At 34.5% G+C, this 24658-nt stretch overlaps 1 long non-coding RNA gene across 1 annotated transcript in view; it reads left to right on the top strand.

Moving 5' to 3' along the window:
* The window catches only part of LOC115292320, a 33564-nt gene extending 26839 nt beyond the window's left edge, over positions 1–6725 (top strand). Inside the window, exon 4 of the long non-coding RNA XR_003908931.1 lies at positions 6491–6725. This is a non-coding gene — a long non-coding RNA (uncharacterized LOC115292320). The remainder of the gene's footprint in view (positions 1–6490) is intronic.
* Positions 6726–24658: the final 17933 nt, after the last annotated feature.

Raw genomic sequence — 24658 nt, forward strand, 5'->3', positions numbered from 1 at the left:
ATCCCATTAAAGAACATAGGCAGTAACTTTTTTGACATTGGTTTTAGCGAGTTTTTTCTAGATATGCCTCCTGAGGCAAGGGAAATAAAAGCAAAAATAAACTATTGGCACTTCATCAAAATAAAAAGTTTCTGCATGGTGAAGGAAACAGTCCACAAAACTAAAAGGCAACCTATGGAATGGGAGAAGATATTTGTAAATGACATATTTGATAAAAGGGTTAGTATAAAAAATAAAGGACTTATAAAACTCAACATTCAAAAAATGAATAGTCAAGTTAAAAAATGGACAGAAGACACAAATAGATATTTTTCCAAAGAAGACATATGGATGATATGGATATTCAGACACATGAAAAGATGCTCAACATCATTGATCATCAGGGAAATAAATACAAACTACAATGAAATGCCACCTCATACCTGTCAGAATACCTAAAATCAAAAACACAAGAAACAACAGGCGCTGGTAAGAATGTGGGGGAAAAAAAGAACCTTCTTGCACTGTTGGTGGGAATGCAAACTGGTACAGCCACTCTGGAGAACAGTATAGAGGTGCTTCAATAAGTTAAAAATAGAACTACCCTATGATACAGAAACTACACTGCTAGGTATTTACCCAAAGAATATAAAAATACTAATTCAAAGGGATACATGTCCTCCAATGTTTATGGAAGCATTATCTATGATAGCCCAATTAAAAAAGAGCCCAGATGCCCATCAACTGAAGAATGGATAAAGAAGATATAAAGAAGATATTTCCATATATATCCATATGTGGGATGGATATATATGGAATTCCATATATGGAATATATATATGGAATATTCACATATATATGTATATAATGGAATATTACTGAACCAAAAAGAATGAAATCTTGCCATTTGCAATTATATGGATGGAACTAGAAAGTATTATGTTAAATGAAATCAGTCAGAGAAAGAAAAATACTGTATGTTACACTTATATGTGGAATTTAAGAAACACAACAAGTGAGCAAAGGGTTAAAAAAAGAGAAAGAGGGACAAACTAAGAAAGAGTCTCCTAAGTATGGCTATCAGAGAGGAGGAGGGTAGGGGGTTGGATAGAATAGCTGATGGGAAATAAGACGTGCACTTGTGATGAGCATGTAATGTTGTAAGGAACTGTCGATTTCCTCTACTGTACACCTGAAACTAGTAGCACACTGACGGTATGCTAACTGACTGGAATTTAAATTAAAAATTTAAAAACTAACAATAAGAAAACAACATCAAGAAGAGGCCTCACCAAATGGAGGCAGGAATGCAGATGCCTGGGCTACCAACGGAAATATGGAGACAGCAAACCAAGACAGCTGAGCACTTGACTCAAACTTTCTTTAGGAACAACAATGCATTAGTCTGGCATGGGGGAAGAATCTCCACGGAAAGCCTTCATAAGTGTCTAGGGTTAGGCCTGAAACATCACGCATATGATTTTTTCTGGAGCCAAATTTGTTTTTATTTTTTAAAGTTTTTCTTCATCTTCTTCTTCTTCTTCTTCTTCTTCATCTTCTTCTTCTTCTTCTTCTTCTTCTTCTTCTTCTTCTTCTTCTTCTTCTTATTATTATTATTATTATTATTATTACTGAGAGACAGAGAGAGCAAAGGAAGAGCAAAGAGAGAGAGAGGGAGAGAGAGAATCCAGGATGTCAGTGTGGAGCAGGATGCAGGGCTCAAACCCATGAATCGTGAGATCGTGACCTGAGCTGAAACCAAGTGTCAGGCACTTAACCGACTGAGCCACCTAAGCATCCTCTGGAACCAAATTTCACAGTAAGGATATTTTTAAAAATACAATTTTTTAGCTGTCAAATTCAATAACTGCATGTACACATACACATACCATATTGTTTATCTGTATACATACAATTTATATATAGAAAAGAGAGAGACAGATGATCATATTACTTTTATACCAATTTATTAATCTACTTTTGTTGAATACTAGGTAAAACTTCTGAAAAATATAAGTATCACACACACAAACAGATGTGAATGATAACTTTTACATGTGTAGTTATATGTAGTTATTCATTTTCATTAAATATGATACAACTCAGTTTGGATGATGCATTTTTGTAATTGCCTTCAGCATTTGTGTCTCATTTTGGGAAAATATCCTTTCTCAGTGATAGCCGACTTAACTAATTTTTGATATTCAGATAAAAGGTACTATAAGCCAATTATAATCTGGGTTACTGAATCATTGTATGAGCAGTTTTCAAATTTTATTCTACTTCAGATCCTTTCTTCAAAAATGTAAACAAATGAGTGAATGTTTTAAATATTGCTTTTTTTCCCCAGCATGAGGGACTACTTAAAAATTCAAAATTCGTTTAAAATATAAATATTGGCCTAGTTTGTAAAGCACATTTATATTCATCCAAACTGCATTACAGTAAATGCATTAGATCCTAGTACATTGCATAAGAGGAGAGATATTGATGCTTCCAAAGTGTAGTTTTCAGGGCACCTGGGTGGCTTAGTCGGTTAAGCATTTGGCTTCCGGCTTCGGCTCAGGTCATGATCTCCTGGTTCATGGGTTCGAGTTCCACATCGGGCTCTGGGCTGACAGCTCAGAGCCTGGAGCCTGCTTTGGATTTTGTGTCTCTCTTTCTCTCTGACCCTCCTCTGCTCATGCTGTCTCTCTCTGTCTCTCAAAAATAAATAAAAACCATTAAAAATTTTTTTAAAAAACCCAAAGTGTAGTTTTCAATCAACCTCAGAATCCAGTTAGATTTTGTATCAAACAGGCTCTATGAAGGTAAGTCATCTGCCTGTCATTAACCTGTGATTAATAACAGCCAGATATAAGTTAGATAATCATTATTAAGTGTATAGATTATGACCACAGGACTGTATAATTAAATAGAATAATATTACTCTTTCATGTTATTTTTTAATTGAGATGAAATGCCTATACCCTAAAATACATAAAGTGCACAAATGCATATGTATTACTTGATTCCAAACATAAGCATGTGTGTATATATCTTTTACTGGATTGTTTAGATTATGTTTACATAGTTGAAGTGTTAAAAAGAATAAACCAGAGTTTGTTTCTTATTATATATATGTATGAGATAGTCCTCACAACATTTCTTTTTTAATTTTTATTCAGACAAAATTCACATAACATAAAATTATCCATTAACTATTTTATTTTATTTTTCTGTTTATTTATTTTGAGAAAGAGAGAGCACAAGCGAGGTAGGAGCAGAGAGAGAGAGGGGAGAGAGAGAATTCTAAGCAGGCTCTGTACTGTCAGCACAGAGCCTGATGCAGGGGTTGAACTTGGAAACTGGAACCATAAGTTCAGGACCTGAGCGGACACCAAGAGACAGATGTTTAACCAACTGAGCCACTCAGGTGCTCCATTAACCATTTTAAAGTATACTGTGTCTTGGCATTTGTACATTCACCTTATTGTACAACCATTACCTCCACCTAGTCCAAGACACTTTTGTCATCCCAAAAAGAAACAAAGGAGTCATTACTTAGGTCCCCTCCCCTAAGGGCCTGGAAACCATTTGTCTATCTTCCATTTCTGGCGATTTACCTCTTCTGAAAGTTTCATATAAATGGGATCCTACAATCTGTGACATCCAATGGCTTCTTTCCTTAAGCCTGTTTTCAAGGCTCCTCCTCATTGTAACCTAGCAGTACTGTATTTCTTTGATGGCTGAATAATAGTTTAATTGCATGGGTTTACCACTATTGTTTATCCACTTATCAGTTGATGGACATTGATGTGATATCACCTTTTCCTATTGTGATTACTGCTGCTATGAACATTTATATAAAACTACTTGTTTGAACATCTGTTTTCAATTATTTTAGGTATACATCTAGGAGTAGAATTAGGGCCATATAGTAATTCTATGTTTAATTCTTAGAGGAACTACCAACCAGCTTTCCATAGTGACTGCACAATTTTACATTCCAACCAGCAAAATACAGGGTTCTAATTTTTCACAACCATGCCAACACTAGTTATTGTCTTTTTTTAGTGTTTATTTGTTTTGAGAGAAAGATAGAGACAGCAGGGAATGTGCAGAGAAAAGGAGAGAGAGAGAGAGAGAGAGAGAGAATCCCAAGCATGCTCTAAGCTGTCAGTGTGGAGCCTGATGTGGGGCTCCAACTCATGAATAGCAAGATCACAACTTGAGCTGAAACCAAGCGTTGGAAGCTTAACTGAATGAGCCACCTAGGCACCCCTACACTAGTTATTTTCTTATTTTTATTTGCACTTTCCTAATGACTAATGATGTTGAACATCTTTTCTTGTGCTTGTTGGCTATTAGTAAATCTTCTTTGGAAAAGTCTATTCTAGCCGTTTTTTAAAATTGAATTGTTTGCCTTTTTGTTGTTGATTTGTCAGAATTCTTTATATATTTTAGATATTAGGCCCTTATCAGATATAGGATTTACAAAGAATTTCTCACATTCTATAGATTGTGTTTTTCATTTCTTGATAATTTTCTTTAATATATAAAAGTTTACAAATTTTGATAAAGTTCAATTTATCTAATATTTCCCTTTGTTTCCATGTACTTAATGTTATATCTATCACTAAATATGAGTAAATATATATGAACTCTCATGTCCTTTATTCCCATGGCCACCCCTAGTGTTGTGTTCATACAATGATGTACATGTAACTGAATCTGAGTCAATGAGTGCCTTCCATGGGACTCTTGATTTGAGTTTGAGTATGTCAGACATTCTCAGTGACAGTGCCAGAGGCATACAATATAAAATTATTATATTTCTGGTAGCCATATATCCTGCCCCATGGAGAAATGTTACAGCTGGCTAGAATCACACTAATATGAGAAAATCAGAGACAAGTGCCTGAGATACAGTTCTGATTATTAAAGCCTGTGTGACAGTGGTCCCTGAATCCATCTCTGTCCCTCAGATTTTTTTCAGTAGAAATGTTTATTACTAAGGAAAATTCCTAAAGAAATTCTTAATCCTTTATTTTTTAAGCTAAGTCAATTTCAGATTTCTTTCTATGCATGCAAATGAGTCTAACTAATACATGGCTAATTTGAGCGACATAGCACATTAAAATGGAAAGTGATGCTTAATCAACTAAATTACCACAGCATTGATTTTATTTATCCTGTAGGTTAAATAATTAGAATTACTTCCTTGTCTCTTCAAGGACTGCCACTCCCTCATCACTCTGAATTTTTCTTGTTCAATATAATCTTTTTTCCCCCTTAAGTTCAACTTCTGTTTCTAAACTTTCTCTGAAGTTGTATCTTAACCCTTAAGAATCGCTCAGCCCACATATTCATAGGTTCTCTCCTCTTTCCCTCAATTCCTTAAACATAGCCTATGTTTTCCATTATATGCATATGCACATTGTCTTCATGTTAGTTTTCAATAGATAACATTAAAATTAGCTTAAGAAAGCAAGAATTTATGTATCCAAAGAACAAGAAAATGTTATTGGCATCCAAAGCCAAGAAATATAGTCAAATAACATAAAAGAATCAGAAGCAGAAATTACATCATCTTTTCACACAAAGTCATCATTCTCTCCCATTCCCCATCTCTCTATGTACCGTCACTATTGTGCTTTTCTCTGCATTATAGTGAGAATGCTCCCTTGCAGATTCTCTGATGGTCAAAATCTATCTCAGTTATCTATAACAGGATAATAGTACCTCAAAACTTGGATGCTTAAAACTACACACCTTTATCATCTCAGCTTCCATGAGTCATGAATCCAGACATGGCTTAACTGTGTCTTCTGTTTCAAATCTTTCACCAGGGGACAATCAAGGTATGGGTGGAGGTGCGGATTGTATCTGAAAGTCCAAATGGGGAGTAAACAATCCCTGAATTCACCCATGTGTCCGTTAGCAGGGTTTATTTCTTCAAGAAGTATTAGACTAAAGGCATAATTTACTTTAGGGTGCCAGACAGCGGACGCTTTTAATTCCTGTTCATATGAACATCTTGTTTCAACAGGCACTGTGCTTCAGTGGAATCAGTAAAAGGAGTCTGTTAACACAATCTTCTTTTTTTCTAAACATGGAAGTAACACCCTATCACCTTTGTCATATTCTATTAGTTAGAAGCAAGTACCTACATTCAGCCCACATTCAAGGGGAGTGGAAGTTATGCAATCTAATTAATACCAAGAGGAAGGAATCACTGGACTATCTTGGAAGATACTTGGAAGTATTATTACTATTGTGTATACATTTCAAGTTAATGTTTGTTCATCAAATCAACTGACATTTCCTGAGTCCTTACACTATCTCAAATAATGTATTATGGTTTAGGGGACCAAAAGTGAATTTTACATATATAATTCTCTAACCATCTTTTAAAAAATAACTCTTCTGAAACCTGAAAATAAGCTCTTCACTTCTCATATTGTTTCTGCAGATAAATAATGATAATTATCTGAAATCCGGATCACTGACTCTGTGCTTTCTTTTCTAGAGATGTTTCTTATTTGTATTATCTAAAAACTTACCAAAGTGATGGTGGTGGATTTTCTCACAAATGGCAAACCCTGGTGGCAGAATTGAAGAAAAGGGAAACAGTGTTGCAGTGTATTAAAGAAACTAGTTCCCCTGCTGCTCCCCACGAAGTTTGCTTCCCTGTGCTCCCTCAATGGCCTCTAAGTTTCTCTCTCCTTCAAGAATATCCTTTTTGGCTAATATTCATTGTAACATTGAAGCCTAATTACATGTTCAATACTACCTTTTTTATTAAAAAAATAAAATTATTTATTTTAAGAAATATATGTTTAGTGCATGTCTTCATGTATTTCTTGTCTGGAAATAACACTTCCGAAGATAGAAATGATGAAAAAATTTTAAATAAGATCTATCCATAAATACCAAAGAAACTCACATAGAAATATGTAGGAGCAATGGAAGCTTCTGTAGGAAAATGGATAATAAATACAGACCTAAAGATTCTTTGGAGTATCAAGACAGGAAATATCAAGGTAAGGAAATGAAAAAGTGTTCTTTACAAGTTAAACAGCATGTTCAAAACCCTGGAAGCAAGACTTAGATGACATGAAAGATCTGTGTTGTTGAAGCATGACAGTAAGACAGGAACTGAGGGTAGAGAGATTGACCAGCTGGGTTTATAAGGCCCCTTTAGGCTCTAGTAAGAGGTACAGGTCTTTTTCTAGGTGAGTTTGAATGGTATTAAACAGACAAGTCACACATAGCATTTTTTGTTTTAAGAAGATTAATCTTTTATAGCACAGCTTTTATAGCATAGCATGATTTATGTCATGCTTTCTCAAAACTATGTATCATCTCGCTTGAACTCGATCGGTACATCGCTTAACCCATTATCATATGCAGAGAGTTTTTTAAGTTATTTTCAAGCACTTTCCTTCAATTACTTACAGGACCATAGCGTTGCATTCTAAATTCTACAACTTATATTTGCAGGGGCAATTAAAAGTATGAAAAACATTAATGTACTTAACATGTGCTTCTGTTCATCTATTTTACATGGAGTTTAACCTATACAGCAAATGTGTGATTTGTCTTTGAGATTTTTCTGTTCCATTACTGAAACACTTCAAAATCTACTCTTAAAATATGACTTGCCATCATTTTATGGACTAAATGGAATGAGTTGATCTCAGTATCCCTGTTTTAAGTGCTCCCATCACAAGCAAGCAATGTGACTGAGGTAATTGACTCCCTAGAGGTGAGTGCCTTGTAATGAGTTACTTAGTCTACCATCATACGCCCACAAAACTTGGATACTGAAGAGAGCAAAGTGCAGAGCATATTTCACTGCAATACAGTTGTTATATCTAATCTTAAGTTGTAGGAGGCAGTCTATATTTAGCTTGAAAAAAGGATGTTTTGTTGTTTCTTAAAAAACGAACCTTGAAACTCTAGGGTCATTCAAATTTATACACTGATTGTTATGAAATAAGCATATCTCAGAAAAATAAAGTTTATCTTTGATTAGCTTTTTATATTATTTTCTGCCAAGTAGCTATCATTAACCATTAGAGTGTATGACTTATGAGAATACTACTAGTATTTTAGAAGCTTCATTTTGAGCTCATTTGAATTACCAATATCCTAAAAATGGTCCTCAGAGAAACATGAATCTCCTCCCTCTTATTAATGTTTTTTAAGAAAATGAAAGTACAGTTGACACATAAGGTTACATTAGTTTCAGGTGTACAACATAATGATTGGACAAGTCTGTATGTTATGTTGTGTTCACCACAGTGTAGCTACCATCTTTTACCTTACTACATTATTACAATATCACTGAATATATTCCCTATGCTGTACCTTTTATCTCCATGACTTATTTATTCTGTAACTGGACCCCTGCACCTGTCACTCTTCTTCAACTATTTAGCCCACCCTCCTTACTAATTTTTAATTTAATTATTCTTAACAGTTTTTCTTTCTGTTAGTGAGACTGCTGAAAATATGCATGGCTTATAAAGTAAACAATGGCCATGAGGACTGAGGTTAAAGGACCCTGGGCTGAGTTTCAGTTTCATGACTATTATTATTATTTTTTAAGTCTATTTACTTATTTTAAGGGAGCGGGAAGGACAGAGAGGGAGAGAGGGAGAGAGAGAATCCCAAGCAGGTTCCAGGCTGTCAGTGGAGCCCAATGCAGGGCTTGACCCCATAGACTGGAAGATCATGGCCAGAGCAAAAATTGACAGTTGGGTGCTCAACTGACCGAGTTACCCAAGTCCCCTGACGCCTATTAATTATTTTGATAATATATTCAATATTACATCACTTCATTTTAAATAAAAACTTTAGTAAAAGTCACAATTCAACTCGATTGTGATTAAAATTACTAATATTACTCGAACTGCCTACAATTAAGATAAACTACAGGGCCCTGGGATAAAAAACAGAACAAAGCAAAACAAAACATTGCCTCTATCAGTTACCCTTTTACAAGTTTCTTTACCTTTTCTATCTCGTGTCATTAAGCCACAAATGTTTTTTTCATATTATATGTGTGCAGTTAGTACTAGGGAAAGTGACAAAGGAGAATGGCTGATGATACCAACAGAAATGGATGAGATCATGATGTTAATGGTAATAACACAAGTAGTTATTAAAACCTTCAGAGATTTTAACGCTTCATAAACTACAGTTTAATCCTGTGGTTACGTATAGCACATCATAACCTATTTATTTTCATGCAGCAAATCTGTCACTCAGTTTCATTAACAGGGAAAGGGGCCCCCTCTGGCACTGTGGGCAGGAATGCAAGTGGCTGCAGCAATTCTGGTAACGGTATGGAGGTTCCTCAAAAAGTTAAAAAAAGAACTATCTTATGGTACAGCAATTGAACTATTAGGTATTTACTCAAATTATATAAAAATACATATTTGAAGAGTTATATGCACCTCTAGATGTTTATAGCAGCATGGTCAAACATCTTCAACAATGGGAAAACTATGGAGAGAGACCAAATGTCCACTGACTAATGAATGGAGAAAGATGTATTATATGTATGTAATGGAATATTACTCAGCCATCAAAAATAATAAAATCTTGTCATTTGCAACAATATGGATGAAGTTAGAGTGGATTATGGTAAGCAAAATAAGTCAGAGAAAGACATATGCTATATTATTTCACTCATGTAGAATTTAAGAAACAAAACAGATGAAGATATGGGGAGATGGAAACACCCACAGGAAATTCTTAGAGATTACAGAACAAACAGGGTTGATGGAGGGAGGTGGGGGGGAGACGAGTTAGATGGGTGATGAGTATTAAAGAAGGCACTTGATATGATGAGCACCAGGTGTTGCCAGTAAGTGATGTTATTCCTGTACTGTATGTTAACTAACTAGAATTTTAATAAAAATTTAAGAAAAAAAAAGAGTGATAGTAAGGATAAATTGTAAACTGTCCCATTTTATTATAAATGTTTCTTTTTAAAAATGGTCTTTTTTCTAGAGTCCAAGGGTAGCTTTTACTATTCAAGTTAGGGTATTGTGCTGAGTTCCCTTTAAATGCAACAGACCGATTTTATCTCCTTTGAACCACACATAAACAGGACATCCGTGCTGTGGGTCATGACAACCGCATTGCCGGAAGTAAAGCCGCAGAGTATTTCAGGCTCGTGGTTATTGAAGAAGACAGACAAACAAACCAAAAAATTAACTCTGCCCAGATACTTGTCAAATTTTAAAGAAGAAAACTTCCTTTCAGTAGGCCTCAGTACTTTTATACATTTTGAAAAAAGAAGATGATCTTCTGGCCATGTTTCAAATCCATTTATTTTGAATTGTAAAAGTACTATCACTTTGGTTTCGACATATTTTTGCTAAAAAGGATTCTATACATATGTTGTTTTTAAAGAATGTTAGAATTACAAATATGTGCATAAAAACAAACCCCTTATCTTTAGATTTTTCAGAGAGATCAAGTTCATTATGTAAATTTTCTGTTATTACACATTTCTCCCAGTTTCTTATTCTTTCTCATTTTAATTCTTACATATTTGCTTTTTTGTATTTTGGAAAATTATATTTGACCTTAATGCTCATTGCATTTCTTTTATTGTTTTTTTTTTTTACTATAACACATTTAAGATAAAAAGAATGCGTAATAACGTATTTCATGTGACATTGAAGGCTTTCATCAAACTCTCATAAGTTATACTCTCTCTCATTACCCTCAAAAATTAATCATAATCATGTGCTGAGGTTATATTATCCTTATGCACATCTTCATTTTTTTCTAATGACACATTACTGTTAAATGCTACCTAACATCATTGTGTGCATTTTATTTTATTATTATTTTGAAGTTCATTTATTTTGAGGGACAGAGAAAGAGAGAGAGAGAGAGAGGGAGAGAGAGAGACCACACACGAGTAGGGGTGGGGCAGAAAGGAAGGAAGAGAGAGAATTCCAAGCAGGTTCCAAGCCATCAGCACAGAGTCCCACATGGAGCTTGATCCTACAAACTGTGAGATCATGATTTGAGCCGAAATCAAGAGTCTAATGCCCAACCGAGTGAGCCACCCAAGATGTCCCAACACTGTGTACTTTTATTTTATTATTTTATTTTATTTATTTTTTCAGTCTTCAGTACAATTTTATTTTCTCCCTTCACCAATAATAATATAATATCAAAATTTTGGGAGGTCTGTAAACACAGGCTTCTCTAGCCCATGCCTACATTTTAAACTACTAATTTATATGGCAATGCATACATTATTTTATTATTTTGAAATTTATATTTTTATTTATATTGTTTTATGCTTCTCCAGTCTTTATTTATTCATTCTCTTGTGTAAACATATATTTGTTTTCCATCATAATTATGTAAAATGTTGAAATTATTGTTAGTGATGTTACTTTGTGCACATATGCAAGTGGTTTTCAAGGTAGATATCTAGAATTGCCCTTACTCTGTTGTCAAGTCAGCTATACATTTAAAAAGAATGTCTGTATCAACTTATCTGTACTTTGAAGTCTGTTTTTGTTAGAATACTCTTTTAGGGGTTATCCAGTAATCTAGATACCAAAATGTATTCTTTTTAATGTTTGATGACATGTGGTCATAGATTTGTCTCTAACCATAGATATTTTTATTCTAATAGTTCCACAAGAAGTTTAAGTAATATTCTTTGTTTTCTCTGAGTCATGGAAAATTATTTGTATTTCATTTAATATTTTTCTATTATACTTTTGTTTTAATTTAGGCTATTGTTATGACTTTCTGTTTTTGTTTCTGGGAAGATAGCTATTATTGTGCTCAAACAAAAGTTTTCTTAAAAAACAATTTTGTGGGGTGCCTGGATGGCTCAGTTGGTTGAGCATCCGACGCCAGCTCAGGTCATGATCTCACAACTCGTGAGTTGGAGCCTCACACTGGGGGCGCAAAGACTGAAGCCTGCTTTGTATTCTGTGTCTCCCTCTCTCTCTCTCACTGCCCTTCCTCACTTGTGCTCTCTCTCTTTCTCTCTCTCTCAAGTAAAATAAACATTAAAAATAGTTTTGGTTCTTCAGCTGTTTAAGTGTATTATGTTACATGAAATTAGTCAGATGGACAAAGACAATGACTTTATTTTTTCACTCATATATGGAATCTAAAAAACAGAACAAAGGAACAAAATAAAATTCAATACAAAAACAAACTCACTGATTCAGAGAACATACTGATGATTACCAGAGGAGTTAGGGAGTGGCAAAATAGATGAAGGGGTCAATTTTATGGTGATGAATGGCCACCAGACTTTTGGTGGTGATCACTCTCCAATGTACACATATATTAAATTATAATGTCATACATTGCAAGCATATATAATGTTATGTACAATTTTACCTCAATTAAAAAATACTTCTTTTTGTAGATTTTTTAGAGAGTAAGTTTTCTTGCTCTTCTAGACTTTCATTGTTCCGGTATAATTTTTCACGTTATTTAAAACAAATAAATTTGCAGGACACTTCAAATGGTATGCCTGTGGCTGAGCCAGTTAAGTGTTCCGCTTCAGCTCAGGTCATGGCTTTTGCGTTCAAGCCCCACGCAGTTCTCTGTGATGAAGGCTGGGAGCGAGCTTCAGATTCTCTCTCTGTCCCTCCCCTGCTCATTCTCTCTCTCTCTCTTTCTCAAAAACAAACCATTAAAAAAATGAAAACAAATGCATGTACAATGATTGAAAAGGCATTACATACATTGTATTTGTGTGTCCTGCTCTTTGCTCTGCTGCCTAATTGCTGCTCAGCAGCGATTCTCCGCTATTTTCTTCATTAACTTGCCGTGTTAACCATGTAAGATTCTCCATAGTTTTGACAGCAAGTTAACTTGCATATGAACGTTGAAAACAATGACATATTTAAACATCTACAACTTTCCAAATAGTATTCCAAATCATTGGGTGAGCTACTCTCTATATTGCACTTACAGAACACCTTCAAAAAGAGGCACTTCCATCATAGAGGATCATGATTTTTCTGATGGGTAATATCCCTAAGGTTTTCTTAATAAAAATTACACTGGGGAAAGATGCATTAGTTCCCTTATTCTCCAACGTATTTCTTTTTGTTTATCTATCATCTATCTATCTATCATCTTTCTATCTATCATCTATCTATCTATCTATCTATCATCTATCATCTATCTATCATCTATCTATCTATCTATCTATCTATCTATCTATCTATCTATCATCTATCTATCATCTATCTATCTATCTATCTATCTATCTATCTATCATCTATCTATCTATCTATCAATCTATCATCTATCATCTATCAATCTATCTATCATCTATCTATCTATCTATCATCTATCTATCGTCTATCTATCTATCTATCTATCTATCTATCTATCTATCTATCTATCATCATCTATCTATCTATCTATCATCTATCTATCTATCTATCTATCATCTATCTATCTATCAATCTATCATCTATCATCTATCTATCAATCTATCTATCATCTATCTATCTATCTATCATCTATCTATCGTCTATCTATCTATCTATCTATCTATCTATCTATCTATCTATCTATCTATTTAATGGTTGTTTATTTTTGAGAGAGAGACAGAGGATGAGCAGGGGAGGGGCAGAGAAAGACACACAGAATCTGAAGCAGGCTCCAGGCTATGGACTGTCAGCACGGAGCCTAACACAGGGCCCACGCTCAGAAACTGTGAGATTATGACCTGAGCCAAAGTCAGATGCCTAATTGACTGAGCTACCCTGGCACCTCTGTCTCTGTTTAATAAGTGAAGAATGTGCATTCCAACAATTCCTCAATATAATGTTAGTTGTATCTTAGTTAATGATAGATTTTCAACATTGAGCCAACATATTTTGTGGCCGTGTTAGTTTCCTTTTGAGAATTTCACCATCTTCCAAATCGTAATGAATATTTGATTACAGATTGGGGAACACTGTCTATGAGTCAATGGGTTTTTTATGTCACTTTATAATCATTTGCCACAATAAAAATATTCTCCCTATCAAAACAGATAATGTTTGAGTACATATTATGCAAGAATGTTTCTATAAATCAATAAAAGTCATAATTTCAGGGAAAGGGATAGATTTAAACTTGAAGTTTCATTTAGGTATTTGTCAAATGAAAACAGCATTATTATAACAAAATATAGGCAAGAGCTGAATATAAAGTTTTGACTGTGAGAAACTTCACAGAACCTGTATTATCAGCTGGGAATCTGCACAAAAGTATTATCATCGGGCGAGGGTGGCCTATTTTCAAGGGTGCTGCCTGAATACTTTTTGATCAGCATTTCATCAGAAGATTTTGCCATGACCATCATACACGGTTCTCCAACACAACTAACCAGGTCCACTGATTTTAATTCCGTTGTAGGAGAATTCCCACATTTTGAAGGGAAATGATCCTATCTTATGTGTATATTTCCTCCCTTCTGCCTCCCTCATGACATTCTTTCTTCTCGTCTAGTTTGGATTCTACAAATAATGTATGGGAATAAAATCTATATTATCAGGGACATAACTGAAATTAGGCTTTACGCCATTTGCAGACTATTGCCTTTGTCAGAAGCATCGTTGCCTATAATGGTCTAACAGGCAGGTTCATCCAGAAGAATGTGAAAGTTGTCCTCCTCCCCACATAGAATTATAAAGATTCAACTTGCTTGAGTATAAAAGCACCTTACACTGAATTGTTCTCTGAAATTAATTTATTTACCCATTATAATTTTCTGGCTTGAGAAAATAATGCAGTGTTTTTACTTACTTCCTGAAGAGGAAGGATCATAAATTATGTACTGAATTTTGTAAAGGGATATTGTCACCTCTTAGACTTTATTATGTTAATAAAATATTAAATCTGGAACTTACATAAAATAAAAAAATATTTTTTTAACAAAATAAGCTTATTTCCATACCAGCAACCATAGATTTAAACTATCATTAGCTCCATGGGAAATATTTAGAAACACTGGAGCTTCTTAACATACTTTATAAATATCTATCCCAAAGATATAAAGAAATAGAAATGTTTACCATTTTAAATTGGGATTTTTTAAACCATATGTTAAAATTCTGATCGGCTCTGCTTACAGTCATTTTAAAATAAAAGTTTAAGTGAATTTTACTGACCTCTTCGGCCTGTGTTCAAATTAGAGCAAAGAGATTAAAAATCAGTTTTGTCTACCGGGAAATGTCATTTTGTGTCCTGAAAGACAGAGAAATACAATGTGCATGTAAAGATCTCCTGGGGAAGTTGTGTATCTTCTGGGATCATAAGAGTAAGCTTGCCTGGGAATGGAGAGGTTTCTTTTTTCAACTGCATGTGGCTTCGTACAGAATAATAGTAAAAAATACACTTTCTTAAGAACTAAAAATATTCTATGTATTTTATTTTTTTTAGATGTTTATTTGTTTAATTACTTATTTATTTTGAAAGTGAGCAAGAGATGAGGGGAGGGAGAGACAGAATCCCAAGTAGACTCTACACTGTCAGTACAGAGCCCAACATGGGGCTTGAACACACCAACTGTGAGATCATGATGTGAGTCAAAACCAAGAGTTGGACACTTAGTCAGTTGGGCCACCCAGCTGTCCCTCTATTTTATTTTAAATATAATTGTTTCTCTAGCTTTAAGAGAGTTTCAAATTACACCTGAGTCGGCATTTGGCTTCTGAATTCTCTGAAAACTGATGTCTGACAGTGGGACATCATCCTGCTGACTGAGTAAAAGGAGTGCCTTAGATTTTATTTTCTGTTTCTGTGAATTTCAATCATGATGCTATACTAGAGCAACATCTTTTTTTTTTCCTTTTCCTTTTTTCATTCATACAAAGTCCACTGAAAGTATGGAAACTCTCTAGGCAACTCTGTAGAGGGCACCTTAGAAATCAAATTTAGCACAGTCGCATCATGCCGTGGGTACACAATCAGATGCAGACTTCACAGCCTACATGCATGAACGCACACCCACATGCGTGTAGGCTGGAGAATCTCATGTCAACAGTTTAGTTCTTCAAACCGGAAAGTGGTACAGGTGTCCTGCACTCCCATTTGTGCGTACACAGAATGGTCAGCAAGCAAAACTTCCTTGAGCTTGGGAGATGAGAAGAACCGAATGTGGATGAGCTTTAGTGTGCCTGCTACCCTGAGCATGCTGGGTAATCAGGCACATGGTTAAAAATAAAGGCCTGATACTCATTTGCAGTTAAGATAATACTCATCTAAGAGTTTAAGATTCTAAAACATCATGGCCTTTAATGTTTGTATCACAGGATAATTGTAAGAAGTTCAATTAGTAAAATACTGAAGAACTGATGTTATTCCCTTTCCATAAATAAGAAATATTAGCTTCAGAGTGAGTATATAAATTTATGAGGTTCATGTGCTAAGAATTTATCTTACTGGAACTCCTACCCACTTCAGTTTGGCTCCAAAGCCAATGGCTTTCCCATGATCCTGTAGTTTTCCAAGAAGGAGGAGAGCTTACACAATGTCCTTCATGTTACTAATGTGGAAATTCAAGACAAAAGTCATTAAATGAGATGCCCTGGAACTTACTATTAGGTAGTATGAATCAGAAGGAGAATTCAGGTTTTCTGAACACTGTCTTGAAGATAGAAACAAAGGGGAGTAAATAATTTACTTAATGGCACAAAACTTTAGAGGAAATCGGTATTCCAAACATAAGGTGTGACGATTACGAGTCACAAATAATCCTTACAGCAACAGCTGTAGACATTTGAAAGGCCACAAATGTAGACATTTGCAAAAGCTAAAAGTTAAAGCGATAGTTTGACCCATAACTTCCTGAGAATGTGTGAGCCAGGGTATGGAGGTTGATCCTGAGTGTGCTGACCCCAAAGTAAAAGAATAGTTGTGAAAACTATCAAACAGTTGAGAAAATTGCATGAGGAATTAGAGATAATGAGGTCCCAGAGAATGCAGGAAAGACTGAGAATAAGAACATCCATGGAGATTTTAATACTCACGATTTTTCGAAAATATTAGAGATAACAATTAGCAATATCATATATTCTTCAATGAAAAGTATTTACATTATGGGTCATTGGTTGCCCATACTTTTACTGTTGGTTTCAGTGATTCACAACAAGAAGGCAAGGAACTCAATTCTATTGTAATAATAATAATAATAATAATAATAGTTGATGTCTTTATATATAAAGATTCAGTAACTTATTTTCCATATATAATCCTTCTTGTGAATTGCTTTTAAATTTTACCCAGAATATTTAAATGGCTTTTTCAAACCTAAAACCAATGCATTTACCATATTTATCTTGTTGACACAAGTATATAATTTGTTTTGTTTTGTTTGTTTTACTGGTTTGTTTGCCTTCAAGATGAATATGAATGTCAAATTTTAAATAGTAAAGTAAATAATATGAACCATTTTGGACTCCAAGCTTATCAACAAAAACTGTCACCTATATAAAAAATAAAATGCTAATTTATTCTTGGGTTGGCATTTATTAGTTAAGTGCATTTAATTAAAAAATACACTTTCCCACATAAATTTCATCATATACTTGAGCTAGATCACTAACATTTCACCAATTTTTCAGCCTGTGAGACATGCATCTTGTATCTTTGCCTAGAAAAACTAATGCTGATGCTGACCCAAAAGAACACAGTTGCTATATCCTGCAAATGTTTGGTGTTAGGATGCAAACAGAATAGGCACAGCTACTGTTTTACCATGAAAAGTCTGTGACAAATTTGTTTTGAGTATTTGCATTATTGAGCAATAAAAACGAAGTTTAAATGTAACATTTAGTGACACTACACATTTAAATGCAGGAGTATGGTGAGTTTTTTAATTTCATTTGGCTGGCATAAAATTACATGTGCTACAAAAAGCTGCAGTTGATTTCTCAATTTCAGAAATAAGTCAACTGAATGGTCTAATGGTAGAGCAAACACTATAATAAAAAATATATTGATATCCAAGTGTAGGCATGATCCAATACAATGTATCAAATCTTATGTACTATGTCAACAAAAACTCATCTCATTCTCTACATGGATAATTTTATTTTAAGAGTTATGAAGGATACTTAATAACTCATAATATACATATTACTAAATACACAACCTATTTCTGTTTCCAAAATATTTTCACATGTTTTTATTGACTAATCTATGCCATGTGAAGATATAAATCATTTGTAATCTGTCTCCCTGTTACTGCAGTATTGGTGATCCTCTCCTTGCCTAGATTCCTTGGGCATGTGGGTTCTCCTTTTCTCACAAGTTTCGTTCTGTTTTGATACCCTCATCAGTCTGCATTTGTACCTTTGCTCTAGCTAATTATTTCTTTTAAGAAATTAAGCCTTTTTTTTCCTTTTAAAAAATCTTTTTAAAAACTGAGCTTCCTCTCCTCATGATGAGTGTAGCGTACTGTATGGAGCTAGCTGTCAAATCATTATGCTGTCCATTTGAAACTGATGTACGTTGGGTGGCAACTCGACTTCGGGTTTTAAAATAGGAGCTTCCCTAAAATCCTGTCTTCTCCATTGGTGCTAAACTTCACAATGTACTCTCCATATTGCAGCCCTCAGTCGCTCATTTCACTTTCCCTTCTCCACTGCGATAATCTCGTGCTTCCCCACAGCTTCTCTTAGCTTGCTATGAACCTCTTAACCTGGACCGTTCTTCAACCCTCCTTGTTTGATCTAAAGAACACGTATTGTCCTGATTGTGTTGAATTGTGTCCTCCCCACCAAATTATATGCTGAAGTCCTAACCCCTAGTAGCTTGGAATGTGACAATTGTTGCAAATAGAGTAACTGCAGATCAAAGTAGGTAAAGTGAGGCCATGGTAGAGTAGCCTGGGCCCCTAATCCAATATGAAAGATGTCCATATGAAAAGGGAAAATGTGGATCCAGACACATGGAACAGGAAGAAAATTTGAAGAGACGAGGGAGAAGATGGCCATCTATAAGTCAAGGAGAAAGGCCTGGAATAGAGCCCTCTTCATGGCCTTCAGAAGGAACCAACCCCCAAAAAGGACAGGTCTTGGACTTGGAGCCTCCAGTACTGTGAGATAATAAATTTCTGTGGTCTACATCACTCAAATTTGTGGTACTTTTTTCTTTTACGGTAGTTCTAGATAATTAATACACTCAGTTTACTTGACTTTTGGCATATTTATGTAAAAATCTTACCCTTCTTGGTTTTCTCCTTTCATTTCACTCTGTGACAGTTTTCCTTCCACCTCTTCTTTGGCAAACGCCAAAACACTTGAGGTTAGCAGGGGACCTCACTCATTGCTATTCAAAATATGATCTCCAAACTCTATTTTCACCATATCTGTCCCCGGAATCATAAATCCATGCTTAGATGAGTGCCTAATGGATATTCTCATGTGATAGTCACATAGGCCTTTTACATTCCCAGCCAGCTGAATGCCTGCTCTCTCTGGGTTCCTTACCCTTGGTTCCTTACTACCATCAAAAGAGCTGACTATATCAAATGTCTGAGTAACTTCTTTTACTCCCTTCCTCCTTTGCTATCTCCAGCACATCACCAAGTTCTTTCATTTTAATTTTTTAATGTTTATTGTTTTAGAGAAAGAGAGAGAGAGAGACAGGACATGAGTGGGGGAAGGGCAGAGAGACACACAGAATTCGAAGCAGGCTCCAGTTTCTGAGCTGTCAGCACGGAGCCTGATGCAGGGCTTGAGCTCACAAACCAAAATATCATGACATGAGCCAAAGTCAGATGCTTTGTTACATTTTTAACATATCGCTTGCCTCAGTAATATCCCTCAAAGTAATTATTTTTCCCGGTTTGTGTTCTTGTCTGGAATATTTCATTGCATTTACTTGTCATTCAAGAGACTAAAGAGTCTTTCAATCTGGAGCTTTCCCACAATGTTTCCTTGTCCTACAGTTGACATTAAAAAAAATACAAACCACTTATTTAATTACATTTTTCTTAATTTTTTGATTTTCTGGTTCTATCCTTGGTTAAGTTAAAGCTTTTAATTTTTAGTTGAAGAACTTGTGACAACAAGTATCACTATGGAAGTGATGCTGTGATTTTTTTCAATATAACACAGATAGAAACACATGATTCAGTTAATTTTGTCATGCTAACTCTTCTGATCATGTAAAGTGTTGAGCAGTGACTGTTATTACTATGTTTTTATTTTTATTTCTTGCATTTACTAAATAATTTTAGAGGAGATAATGTTAATATTCTATTATTCATTAAACTTTATCATCCTTACCTGCGTCATATTTTATTCATTGATTGCTCTTCTCATGAAGTTCAAGCATCTTAAATGGCACACAGAGCCTTTAAAGATTTGGTTCCTATTAGTTAGCCTGTTCATTATCTTGCCATCCCTTCTTCTACATACCTGTTGGTGTTGCTCTGGAGACAGGGGCTATATTTTGCTTACTACTGTAAGATATTTACTACTTTGGCTTACATATGTGTGTCTATGTTTATATGTGAAATATGCCCTTCTACAGTTGGTATTCCTTCATCAGAAACCATAAGGGGCATTTATAAGACTTCCAAAAGTTTTCTCAGTTTGTAGAGTCATTTCACTATACTAACTGAGAAGAAATCCATTAATAACATTATCATCGTGTTTACTCACACACTGGCTAAATGTATTCTGGATGAAACAATGAAGTCTTAATGGCAGAATATTTTCCACCTTCCATCAAGGAGTCTTTCATACTCAGCTTTGCTTCCTCAATGCCTGGTGTGTGTTCAAGGAATGCACATTTAATTTAATAACATAATATTAAAATATAATTAAAACTATAAATATGCAGGAGCAAAATAGGGTAATATATCACCAGGCCCATAAAAATGAACCATTGGATGCCGTGTTGTTTAATCTGGGCCACTACCTTGTCCCATTAACAAAGATAATAGAGAGTTGATTACCTATTTGACTTCACAATATTTAGTGTTCCCTGTTATTTCCTGTCTATCCCCAATAGAAGTTGCGGCAATCATTGTTTTTTTGTATTTGGGGCTGCAATTGAATATGTATTTTAGTGAAAATTTTATTCTTTTATAAACATTAGAAGATATTTTAAATGAAGTATTTTAATATATAAATAAACAAAATTTAAGGAAAAAAGAGCATTTAGTTAGTTAGTAGCACTTTTTAACTTTGTTTACACACAAACATAAAAGGAAAAAATATTACTGGGAATAAAACATTTGCAGCTGTTTTCTCTGAGCAAAAAAAATAATGTACACAAAAATCAGGACAGACCAGCTCAGTGTTTCCTTTTCTTATAGATGTTCAGACATTTCGAGGTGCCGAGGGCACATAGAAGAAAAGCCAAGATAGACGTTGAAAAGCAATTTGAACTTGTTCTGAAGCCATAGCTTACAATCTGAAGGGTTTTAGTTGATAACCATTTTATATTGTCTTGCTCATATCTTTCAATGTCAAGATTGCTGCCAGTTTTGGGTTTTTAGGAAAAAAATATTCTCTATCAAGATTCAGTTTCTCTACATTTTGCAAGAAACATTTTACATTTAGCATTTAATCAGAATTTATTACTCAAATAAGGTATATCCTACTCAAGGGATATATAGGTAGATAAATAGATTGATAGAGAGATAAGAGAACTCTTCTTCTTATTGGGGAAGCTAAACTAATAATGTACACTTTGTTACTGAACTGGAAAACTACTAAATGTCTCCACATCTAAAATCGCTTGATGAATTCAGTGTGAGGGTATAAGATTCTGACTCAACGGTTTACAAAACAAAAAAAAAAGCAATATAAGTATTTGTATCTTGATGAAAACATTACTTAATATATTTATTTTGTTCCTTTATATGTATAACATTGCAGAGTTATAAAAATATTTTCTGTAATGTTTTAGGATAAAATTTAGAGACATTTATGTTTTTAATATTTTAATATCAGAAGGCATTTCTGGTACCCATTAAAAAATTGTTTGAAGTTGTGTCCTAAACATGAGAAATGTTTCCATTCTATAAGAATTTGCTAAGATTTTATTGTAGGAAATGCAGCTAATTAATGACCACTTACCTCTCTCTCTCTCACTTTTCTCATGGTGGTCTGTATGTGTGAGTGTGCGTGTGTGTGTGTGTGTGTGTGTGTGTGTGTGTGTGTGTGTGTGTGTTTCTCATTATGGCAAAATAGGAATAGACATGCCTTACGCTCTTCACTTAATGAAGCATATTCAGAACCTAGTCTACGCGTCCAGGCTCCGTAGGCAATTTATAAAAGAAAAACAGTGATCAAAGAGCAAAACTCCCAGGAAGTCTTGTTGGATGTTTCTGTTTCTATTTCAAGAGGTCTGTAGTGTCACACAGCTGCCACAAGCCACCTCCCTGCAAACAACTGTCAATCCCTGAGAAATCTCACAAATAGCACAATTCCAGCCCAGAACAAATGATTTCTCTAGAATAAGTGAACATAACTTGACTTCCTGTTGCTGTGTATCCTCTGTTGGACAACATATAATTTAGTATTTCTATGCTTATAATTAGGAACTGGACTCTGTCTATACGCTGTTCCTTACGTTTTCGGGAATATATCATCTACACTTAGATTCGTATCCTATTGATTTCTTTTGTTTTGTTTTGTTTTGTTTTTTTCTACATCTAAGTCTCTCTCTTAATATTTTCAGGCTTCTAGCTGGGTTGTTACACTGTGTTGTTTTGGTTCTTAGCCCATATTGTTTATTTCAACTTCTCGTAATGGCTCATATTAAACTGCGATTAACATTTTCTCATGTCATTTATTTGACTACTTGAGACGGGGTGTTTTGTCTTGTGAGTTGATATATTATCCCTTGATGTTTTACTTCTATATGATTTCATAGTATTTCTTTGCCTGCCTTAACCCTATGCTAACAAATCCATGCTGTATAGAAGTTGGCCCCAAGTATTTCTGACCAATATTAGGATTTCGAGTAAGATAAATAATACATAGGTAACAACAGAGCATCACCCCACATCAGATAAAAGTATGTAATATGTATAAATTATTTCATATTTAGTTACATTTGCATTGTATGTACTGTGAGTAAACATAACCCTTACGAGAAGTTATAAATACCAAACATGAAAATTGTCAGGCCAAGGATTGACACTGCCTTATTTCATACTATATGGAATACTATGAGTTTATATAATCTTTGGCAAAGTGATACTAACTCAACAGTATGTGATCTTCAGAGTGGTTGAAAAGCATATTTTCATGTTTATTTTTTTTGAAATTTTTTAATCTTTATTTTTGAAAGAGAAAGAGAGTAAGGGAGGAGCAGAGAGAGAGAGGGAGACAGAATCTGAAGCAGGATCCAGGCTCTGAGCTGTCAACACAGAGCCCAACGTGGGGCCTGAACCCATGGAATGCGAGATCATGACCTGAGCTGAAGTCCCATGCCTAACCAACTGAGTCACCCCCCCATTTTCAAGTTTAAAATAATTCTAGATTACTTGTATTTTGTAAATTGCTCAAGTAAAATGGGTTCATTCTTGTTAAAATACATGTGAGCACATATAGAAGTGTTTTGAATAAACGACATTTCCCTCAGAGTTAACTGTGTTAACTATAACAATGATAGTTTAATGGTTTCACTTAATTTATTTTTCTATATAAATTCTTCAATATTTATGCTTATTTATAGATGCCTGGTTTGTATATTTTACTTTGAATTCATATTATATTTACTCCAGAGTGACCTGTTTTATGTCAGTTAATTATGTCTTGGAAGATTTCTTTTTTTATCTGTTTCACTCTATTGGCTATCAATTTCAATTTTTTAATGACCCCTTAATAAAGATCATTTGTATTATGTATATTGTTTTCATTTTTTAATATTGGAAACAGCTATAATCTATATACTTACAGTACATATATGTGTAAGTATGCATTTTCACATTAGAGTTTTTTCAGTAATCTGACTAGTGAAAATCACATCTCATGGTTTAATTTACATTTATTTCAAAATCTATTGTTTCAGTCCATTCACGCTGTCATAGAAAAAAATACCATAGACTGGGCAGTAAATAAGCATTTTTTTCTCATAGTTCTTGTGTCTGAGAAGTGTGGCAAATTAAGTGTCTGGTGAAGGTCTTATTTTGGGATGCAGACTGCCAAATTTTGTGTCCTCAGGGGCTGGAAGGACAAAACACCTGTGGGACACCTTTTTAATAAGACCACTAATCACATTCATGAAGGCTCCACACTCATGACATAGGCAACTCCAGATGTCCTCACCTCCTAATATCATCCCTTTGGGCATTAGGTATTCAATATATTAATTTGGGGGATATCCAAGCATTCATACTATAGCATTTACAATTCATATTTGGAACCTCTATATATGTTTTTGCAATTTTCCCCATTAGATTATAAATCTTTCTTATAAATTCCTCATCGCAGTTTTTTCCATATCAAGTTATACCTTATTTTTCTTTTATCTACAGTATAAACATGTTTTCCTAGGGTGCCTTGGGTTTGGGGTTTTGTTTCTGCAGAGGACCAGATCTGAAATAGTTGCAAAGCTGACCTTTGAGACATACATGTCTTACAGATTTCCCAGTTTACTAAAAACAAGCTCAAATAATACATTCTCTGTGGAGCATGTGAGAAAATGTTAAACTGGAGAG

Source organism: Suricata suricatta, chromosome 5 (genome assembly GCF_006229205.1).
Source record: "Suricata suricatta isolate VVHF042 chromosome 5, meerkat_22Aug2017_6uvM2_HiC, whole genome shotgun sequence".
Classification (NCBI taxonomy): Eukaryota; Metazoa; Chordata; class Mammalia; order Carnivora; family Herpestidae; genus Suricata; species Suricata suricatta.